The sequence below is a fragment of the Haematobia irritans genome, chromosome 3 (genome assembly GCF_050003625.1).
Source record: "Haematobia irritans isolate KBUSLIRL chromosome 3, ASM5000362v1, whole genome shotgun sequence".
NCBI lineage: Eukaryota > Metazoa > Arthropoda > Insecta > Diptera > Muscidae > Haematobia > Haematobia irritans.
In genome coordinates, this window is record NC_134399.1 from 111,025,583 (window position 1) to 111,036,252 (window position 10,670).

Sequence of the window (10,670 nt, forward strand, 5' to 3'; positions counted from 1 at the left end):
ACCTGGATATAAATTTCATTGGCCATACAAATAAGTTCAATGTTAACTAAAATAGAAGAAGTTTTTCGTATACTTCTCACAAATAGTAAGAATGAACTACGGCGTGGTAAAAATGGGAATGATTTGGTGCCAATATTTTTTTCTGTATTTTTAGTTAATTTTTACTTTTATGAGAAGGAAAAATTTCGCATATTGATGTTAAAAATTCCAAAATTTCAGTAAATTATCGTTATTTTAACAACGCATTATGGAAAAGAAATGGAATAAAATTTAGTTCATTTTCCACACGAGGTAATGTGATGCCAACTAAGGTATTGCACCGAAAAAAAGTGAACTGTTTTATAGGAAGGAGCCACCGTGGTGCAATGCTTTGCGTGCCCGCCTTGCATACATAAGGTCGTGTGTTCGATTCCTGCTTCGACCGAACACCAACAAGTTTTTCAGCGGTGGATAATCCCACCGCAGTAATGCTGGTGACATTTCTGAGGGTTTCAAAGCTTCTCTAAGTGGTTTCACTACATATGTGGAACGCCGTTCGGACTCGGCTATAAAAAAGGAGGTCCCTTGTCATTGAGCTTAACATGGAATCGGGCAGCATAAGAGAGAAGTTCACCAATTTGGTATCACAATGGACTGAATAGTCTAAGTGAGCCTGATACATCGGGCTGCCACCTAACATAACCTAACCTAACCTTTATAGGAAGAATGAACTACCACACACGAAAATTGAACTAAATTTTGCTCCACATTTTGAGATTTCCACAAAGCGTTGTTAAAACCAGGAAATTTTAATGTCCTGTTGTACTTTTTAACTGCAGTTCACGAAATTACACCATCTCATTGAAGAAAAAATTAACTAAAAGTAAAGAAGAAAATCATTGGCGCCAAATCATGGCCATTTTAACCATACAGTAGTTCATTATTACTTATGTGTACGGTCATTGAACTTTATACCCACGTTTAGCTCATAAAATTTTTGAGGCATACTTAAAAAAAGTAAGATTTCATTAAGCTGTGGAAAATTTCGATAAAAATAATAAAATTTAATTGTAAGCAAATAATTTTTTTTTCCAATAAAAATAAGTTAAATATAGCATTAGTTTAACTACGGAAATTTTTTTCTGTGTGGGTGCAAAAAATGGTATTTAAAGTAGCTGATGTTTTGGATATTTCTCCAGAAAAAATACAACGAATTTTTTATAGCCGATTTAACTTTATTTTAGTTCATTTTTGCCAAATGTTTTTTGCTTAACATACTGTAATGACTTGAGCCAAAAACGAGAAAAAAAGTTTTATACAGATGAAGTACACAACCTTACTAACTATGATAATAGTTCATATTTTTCTAAAATGGGTAAGGTTCGCTTCTTTTGAATTCAAAAGTTTCAAATTTTTCTTAAATTTGGTCTGTCTTGAACAATTTCTAATTCCAAATTTCTCTTCTAAAATTTTAAATTATATTAAAGAACAAAAGAAAAAATATTATTTTCAATAAATTTTTGGTTTCAAATTATTAACTTATTTGTATCATTGTGCAATTACTAAAATATTTTAGTTAATATTTTCTTATATAAACCTAAAATTTCTTTCAAGGTGGGTTCACTTTTTTTGGGTGTTTGTACACATCAAAAAAAGTCCATTTTAAACTGATGATAAATGCTAGTTAAAAATCCAAAACAAAAAAAGTTCTGTAAATTTTCGTTAATTTGTTAAGGTATTGAAAAATAAAAAAAATTGAATACAATTTTGTTCGACGTTCTCACAAAATAGTTAATTTTTCCCACAATATAGAAGACCATATGTTTTGATGCTGGTGCAGTTTTGAAATTAAAACAATGTTTTTAATGGAATAATCTTTATTATGAAAAGTCGCTCTTTGACTCGACAGAAACTAAAAATTAATAGAAATACGAAACACAAAAAAAAAATATTTTTTTATAACAAATCATTGTTCGATGTAAACAGCTGACAAGATGTTTGGCAAAATTTGGTATTTACACTGAATAAAAAGTGTGGAGTTTTGTTTAAATTTTTCGTTAATAGTTTAACCATGTGGTCCCATATGGGTAAAAACAACATAGCACAACTAAAACTTTTTCTGAACCAAAAATATAATTTTATTCTTTAATTTCATAATGTTTTTCTTTATACTATCTTCATAACTTCTGGCAAAATTAAACAATCTGTATTTTTTTCGTAATATAACGCCTCTATTGAACACTCAAAGCCACGCCCATAAATTCAAACTAAACACTCTTTTTCAATAGCTTTTATCTATTTCTTCAAGACTAAGATTTAGTTTTCATTTAATTTATTTCTCAATATGTAAACTTGTTAAATTTTTTTAACAAAAGCTTTAATTTTAACTAAAACAAATAACCATAAAATAATTATCAAACAAAACTAAAACATATTTAAAAACAAACAAAAGAAAATATTTCGAAATTTTTTGGGCATTTCTTTAAATAAAATTGTCATACAATAAAAAAAAAAAAAATTATATAAAAAATTTCACAATAATTACAATAATAAAAAAAGATAAATGGGTATACTTGAAAAGCTTCTTGCAAACGGTGGTAGTCTTTTCTCAACTTTTATAGTCTCTCTCAGATAGTATTATTTTAAGTTCTTTTCTCTCTAACTGACGATGAAATAATGAATTAATTATTTCAAATTTAATTTACTTATGAGTATATAAAAACAACTATACACAGACACACACACACACTGACACTTGCATACAATAACACTTTAAACACTTAAAATAAAATAAAAAAGAAAAGAAAAACAACTGGTGCTAAGCCATATTTAAAAAGTTCAAATCTATTTCTCTATAGCTACTAGAGTGAGTTAATGTTTTTTTTTTATTATTTGTCTCTTTAAATACTCTAAATATTTGTTTAAGTTTATAATTTTTTTGTTTTAATTAATATTTATTTATTTATTGTATTTGTTTAATTATTTTTCACATAGTCATTAAATATTTTAAGTAATCTTAAATCGTTAAAAAGAAATTTTGAGAAATTTGTTTTGTTAAAAAAAAAAATAGCTAAGCTTTATATTATTCAGTTAAAGTTTTGTTTTTATTTTGGCCTTTTTGTTTTTATATAATGTTATAACTTTTCTAGTTCTACTCAAGGCTTTCGTATTTATTTAAATATCTAATTTATTGTTTACTTATTTATTTCATTTGTAGAATTTAAGTTAACGCGATGACAACACAAGAGCATGCTAAACTTTGATGTATTAAACTTTTTTACACAAAAAAAAAATATCTAAAATAAACCATTTGACGAAATGATAATTAAATGTTGTTTTATTCTTGAAAGGTAATAAGCAGGTTAAGTTCGAAGGTGGACTATTTATCGGATTTTCTGATTTAGTCACCTCTTTTCTCTATTCGACTTCTTGAAAACTTACACAGAAAAAATGTCACGAAAATTTTTCCAATTAATGTCTTTATTAAGTTTTAAAAAAATATTCAATGAAAAAATTTAATTGATTCAAGAAATTTTTTAATTGAAACAAAAATCAATCACAAAAATTAATAGTATCAATTAATCTTTTAATTGATACGATCATTTCTGTGATTGAGGACATTTCAATTAAAAATTAATTGGATAAATTAAATTCGTGATTGAACACAAAAAATATTTTTATTTTTATTTTATTTTACTGTGTATTTTAATAACCTGCACAACAAGAATTAATTCTTATAATTACAGTACAGGCATTTAGTGTCCAACAATAACATCCTGATATTATTAATTTAAAATTATTAAATTAAAATAAAATAAATTGAACATAAAAAAAAAACAGAAATGAACTTAACTACAACAATTGTTTGTTTGAGTAAAAAAGAAAATAAAAATGACAAATAAAGTGTATAAATAAATTTAAGAAAAAAAAAATTAAAATATAAATTAAAGTAATAAATTAAATGTGTGAAAAATTAATGAATGAATTAATATCAAAAAAAAAATTAATATAAAAAAAGAAAAATGGAGATAAATAACAATTATTAAAAAAATATAAATGAAACTGATTTTGATTGACTATATTTATTGTACATTTGAATAATGATCAAATAAACGTTTTCTAAGTTGCATTGTGTTGCTTGTCAGTTGAATGTCATGAGGTAATATATTCCAGAGGCGTACTGCATTTATGTAGAAATGCCAATCTGAAACATGACTTTGACACCGAATTGGAACAATAATTTTTCCTCTGTTAGACCTAGCAAACCGTATCCTATCATATAAATAAAATGGTTCGTGTGAGTAAATTATGCGATGGAGAAACAACATAAGCCTAAAATCAAACAAACCGTCAAGATCCAACCCATATAAACGCCCGCGGAACTGAGATACATGATCAAATCGCCTCAAACCATAAACGTACTTAATTCTGTTATTGAATGCCAAATTAAGCTTACGTTTGCATGCAGCATCACAGCTAGCAAAAAGCTAATAACCATACAATAAAACAGACATCAAGTAACTTTTTGCCAAAAATACCCTTATAGGCAAAGGCGTCAACATCTGTGTAGACCAAAGACTCCTGAGTCTTGCATAAATCTGACCACTAATATAGTTAACGTGATCAGTCCAACTAAATGAGCTGTTCAGCATGATGCCAAGGTTCTTAGCCGACGTTACAATACTAATTCGTTAATCATTTATCTTAATCTGGGGATCAATGTTAACCGTTATACTACGCCTATGTATCATCAGAAATTTGGACTTTTCAGGGTTAAGACATAGTCCATTCGCCTTTGCCCAATTGTGGACAATGTCAAGATCATCATTGAGCCTATCAATACATTCATACGAAGTGTCTATAGTGCCACTACGATATATCTGCACGTCATCAGCATACATATGTATCTTACTGTCCCTAATAAATCTTGGCAGATCGTTTATATAAATAGAAAAAAAGAATAGGGCCAAGTGTGGATCCCTGAGGAACTCCTTTTCGTAAACGTACAGGACAGATATCCCATTACGTGTGTATACAGACTGCGTTCTTCCACTCAGATAGGAATGTAAAAGTCTAACAGAGCTAGGAGAAAAATTAAAAAGGTTGCGTAACTTGAAGCACAACAATGAATGATCGACAGTGTCAAATGCCTTCGAATGATCCAATAGAACAAGAAAGCTAACCTTACCAAGATCAGTTTCTATTCTAAGATCTTCACAGACATCAGCTAGCGCACTAATACAACTATCACCAGGACGAAACCCCGATTGACTTGATGAAAGAAGTGATTTAACCTTCAAGAAATCAGATATCTGTACATGTACTATCTTTTCAAATACCTTCGAAAGAAATGGAAGTAGTGATATGGGGATAAAGGTTTGTCCCAAATACATACATTTAAATATCACTCGATCTGGAAGAATTTCATAGACTTCAACAAAATCTATAGACTCAAACTTTAAGTCGGCTAATGCACTAGGGTGGAACACAATGTTAGTAAAAAATAAATATGGGAAACGTTTAAATCTGAAGCAATTTTAAGGAATCTTCGAAAAAGTTTATTTATGATTTATCGCTCGATATATGTGTATTAGAAGTTTAGGAAAATTAGAGTCATTTTTACAACTTTTCGACTAAGCAGTGGCGATTTTACAAGGAAAATGTTGGTATTTTGACCATTTTTGTCGAAATCAGAAAAACATATATATGGGAGCTATATCTAAATCTGAACCGATTTCAACCAAATTTGGCACGCATAGCTACAATGCTAATTATACTCCCTGTGCAAAATTTCAACTAAATCGGAGTTAAAAATTAGCCTCTGTGGTCATATGAGTGTAAATCGGGCGAAAGCTATATATGGGAGCTATATCTAAATCTGAACCGATTTCAACCAAATTTTGCACGCATAGCTACAATGCTAATTCTACTCCCTGTGCTAAATTTCAACTAAATCGGAGAAAAAAATTGGCCTCTGTGGGCAAATGAGTGTAAATCGGGCGAAAGCTATATATGGGAGCTATATCTAAATCTGAACCGATTTGGCTGATATTTCGCAAGTTTTTCGACACTCATAAAATATTCGGGTGTACGGAATTTTAGGAAGATCGGTTGATATACACACCAATTATGACCAGATCGGTGAAAAATATATATGGCAACTATATCTAAATCTGAACCGATTTTTTCCAAAATCTATAGGGATCGTCTCTGAGCCAAAACAGGACCCTATACCAAATTTTAGGACAATCGGACTAAAACTACGAGCTGTCCTTTGCACACAAAAATACATCAACAGACAGACAGACGGACAGACAGACAGACGGACATCGCTAAATCGACTCAGAATTTAATTCTAAGACGATCGGTATACTAAACGATGGGTCTCAGACTTTTCCTTCTTGGCGTTACATACAAATGCACAAACTTATTATACCCTGTACCACAGTAGTGGTGAAGGGTATAATAAAAGTGACAAATGGTAATAATAGAGGAAGAATAATTCTGACAAACTTAGGATCTAGGCCATCATATCCAATTGAGTTCGACTTAACCTTTGCAAAGGCGAGTAAAACATCAGATTGAGTAATGCATTGAAACTCAAAGCCATCCCCGCTATCAAAGCATGGCAACGCGTTAGCACTGGTGTAAAAATCAGAGTCCACTGTAGCCAGTGGCAGATCCGTAAAAATTAGACTCAATGAATTGGCATCCAGTGACAATCCCTCCCGCTAGTTCTGCCAACACCAATATCACGTATTGTCTTCCACTTCTCCTTAGTTCCTAAAGCCGTGTTAAAACGATTAGAGTAATACTCTATCTTAGCACTACTAATCAACGAATTCACGTGTCTCCTAGACGCTCGAAACTCGTCCCTTAGCGTCTCCATTTTAAAACACTTCCACCTCGAATAAAGAAGATTCCGTTCAAGAATATCTTCCTTAATCGCAGTACTAAACCAAGGTCTTGTTCTTGTCGTGGTTCTCCTGATCCTCACCGGAATACATAAATCGTACAAATCCCTTATATTGTCCTGCAAAAATGACACTTGATCGTCTACCCCTTCCAATCCAACTTTGTAGAACATCATAAGTCAACCTACTGTAATCCCTGTATGAAGTTATATGTTCACTATGCAACATTGGTACATTATAAGTGAGGAAGATTAAGTCATGTTTGGAAAAAGAAGAAGAACATCTGATATGTCATTGATAAAAAACAAATCCAATAAAGTGTTACTGGTTGATGCGTGGTGGGTAGGTACACACAAAAAAATTTTTTCTGATTCAATCACGAAATTAATTGATCCAATTAATTTTTTAATTGAAATGTCTTCAATCACGAAAATGATAGTATCAATCACAGTTTTAATTGGGCATAGAAAAAATTCTTGATTAAAATATTAATTGATGTCATTAGCAATTTTCAATTAATTTTTTAATTGATTCAATTAAAAATTTAATTGGTTTTGAATGCAAACCCCAATTAATTTTTTATTTCAAAAGGTAACTATTTTCAATTACTTTCTGAATTGGCTTAGAGTTTTTATTTGGATTAAGAAATGTTCATCACTTTTTTTAACTGACTTAGTCTTCCGAATTTTATTAAAAGTTAATTGTATCAATTAATTTTTTAATTAAAAATTTTAAAATTTTCAATCATTGACTTAATTAACTTTATGTTCTATCTTGAATTGAAAAAATATTCAACTTCAATTAACTTTTTAATTGGAAATATTTTGGTGATATTTTTTTCTGTTTACAGTAACATTGGTAGGAAATAATCCCAAGCAAGACATTTCATTAACTAAGCTCCTCTCTAGTAAGACGTTTGAGTTAAAGTCGCCCGTGTGTAGAACACAGAAAAAATTTCACGAAAATTTTTCCAATTAAAGTCTTTATTGAGTTTTAAAAAATATTCAATTAACAATTTAATCGATTCAACAATTTGTTTAATTTTTTAAACAAAAATCAAATCAAAATTTCACGAAAAGGTTTCCAATTAAAGTCTTTATTGAGTTTTAAAAAATATGCAATTAACAATTTAATCGATTCAACAATTTGTTTAATTTAAAAAGAAAAATCAATCGCAAAAATTAATAGTATCAATAATTTTTTAATTTGATCGATTAATTTTTTAATTGATGCTATTTTCTCTGTGATTGAAGACATTTCAATTAAAAATTAATTGGATAAATTAAATTCGTGATTGAACGCAAAAAAATATTGTTTTGTGTGTAAAAGGCATTTGAAGAGGAATTTTAGATCCACAAATAGGGATGCCGAATACACACAAAGAAAATTTCATTAAAATTGAGTAACGACATTTTTCGCTGATATAACGAAATATTTTCATAAAGACAATGAATATGCTCTTAATAGCACGAAATATTTCATTGATTAACAGAAAATTCGTTACAACAATGAAAAGTTTCGTTGTATTAACGAATTTGTTTGGTTGGCTCAATTTTAATAAAACAATTCGTTGAAATAACAATGTTTTTTCTATCAGTGTATGGTGTGTACCGGTCCAGATTGTGGTGTAGCCGCCGTATAAATCGATCTTCTGATGTTTTTCTTGAGCTTCTAGACTCTGCAGTTTTTATCCGATTTACTGAAATTGAAAATCTACAGATATCCTAGTTCCACAAATGGGTGTGCCGCATATGGTGAGCTTCGATTCATGTTTTGATATAGCTCCCAAATTGTCTTCTTGGTTTCTAAATACCGTTTTATCCAAAACTGGAATTATTTTTGGTCCACAAATAGTGGTCCACGATTTGCCCGAAATATAAATTTAGAAATATTTTAGATCCTCAAGGTTAGGTTAGGTTAGGTTATGTGGCAGCCCGATATATCAGGCTCACTTAGACTATTCAGTCCATTGTGATACCACAGTGGTCAACTTCTCTCTTATCACTGAGTGCTGCCCGATTCCATGTTAAGCTCAATGACAAGGGACCTCCTTTTTATAGCCGAGTCGGAACGGCGTTCCACATTCCAGTGAAACCACTTAGAGAAGCTTTGAAACCCAGCAATACTGAGGTGGGATAAACCACCGCTGAAATACAGGAATCGCACGACCTTGTATATGCAAGGCGGGCATGCTCCCAGGTGGCTCCCAGGTCCTCAAAAAGGTGTGTCGATTATGATGTCTAAGGGTTCATGTTTAGGTACAGCCCCCCACATACACCGATCTACCGACGTGACTTCTTGGGCTTCAAGGAATCTCAATTTTGGGTCCGAATATGGTGTTTATCGATCGATGGTTTGGTATAGCCCCCATAAAAATCGATTAGCTGAATTGACTTCTTAGGCATTAAGACGCCCCAATTTTTCTCCGATTTGCCTGAAAATTAAAATCTTGAGATACGCATCGGTATGCAATATAGCCCCCCATATAAACCAACCCTTCTCCGATTTGAAATCTTGAGCCTGCGGATACACCAATTTTGCTCCAATTTGTCTGAAATTCAAAATCTACACAGAAAAAAATTTCACGAAAATTTTTCCAATTCAAATTTTAATTGAGTTTTAAAAAATATTCAATTAAAAATTTAATTGATTCAACAAATTTTTTAATTGAAACAAAAATCAATCACAAAAATTAATAGTATCAATTAATTTTTTAATTGGATCAATTAATTTTTTAATTGACCTTCAATTAATTTTTTAATTGATACTATCATTTCTGTGATCGAAGACATTTCAATTAAAAAATTAATTGGATCAATTAATTTCGTGATTGAACCAGAAAAAAATTTTTTTGTGTGTAGGTATATTTTAAGACCATTAATAGGTCTGCCGAATATGGCGTGTATTTTTGGCAATAGCCCTCATAAAGACAGATCTTGCGATTTTTGTCTTATTTGGCTGAAATGCAAAATGCAGAAGTATTTTAGGTCCACAAAGAGGTGTGCCGAATATGGTGTATATTGGGACATGTTTTGGTATAAGCGCCATATAGACCGGTCTCCCGATTTGACTTCTTGGTGGTCTAGATGTCTCAATTTGTGTCAAATTTGGCTGAATTTTAATACATAGACGATTTAGTAAAAATGTTATTTCAATAGAAAATTGTGTCAAAATTTTATTTCTATAGAAAATTTTGTTTCTTAGAAAATTTTTCCAAAATTTTGTTTATATGGAATTTTTTTTATTTTCATCGAAAATTTTGTTTCTATAGAAAATTTTGTCAAAAGTATATTTCTCCTCTTTGTAAAATCTACCAAAACATAAAGAATTCTACCAATCTACCAAACAGTAAATGGGAGCCACCGTGGTACAATGGTTAGCATGCCCGCCTTGCATACACAAGGTCGTGGGTTCGATTCCTGCTTCGACCGAACACCAAAAAGTTTTTCAGCGGTGGATTATCCCACCTCAGTAATGCTGGTGACATTTCTGAGGGTTTCAAAGCTTCTCTAAGTGATTTCACTGCAATGTGGAACACCGTTCGGACTCGGCTATAAAAAGGAGGTCCCTTGTTATTGAGCTTAACATGGAATCGGGCAGCACTCAGTGATAAGAGAGAAGTTGAGAAAGTGGCAACTCTAAGCGAACAAACGTCTTTTTTATTCAGTGCGTATTAGCGGAGAAAAAATATAATAAATTCGTGGTGTAAACAAAGTTAAACAAACGAGAGATACTGTTATTGTTATCAGCTGAGTTTTCTCTGATCGCTGTATATGA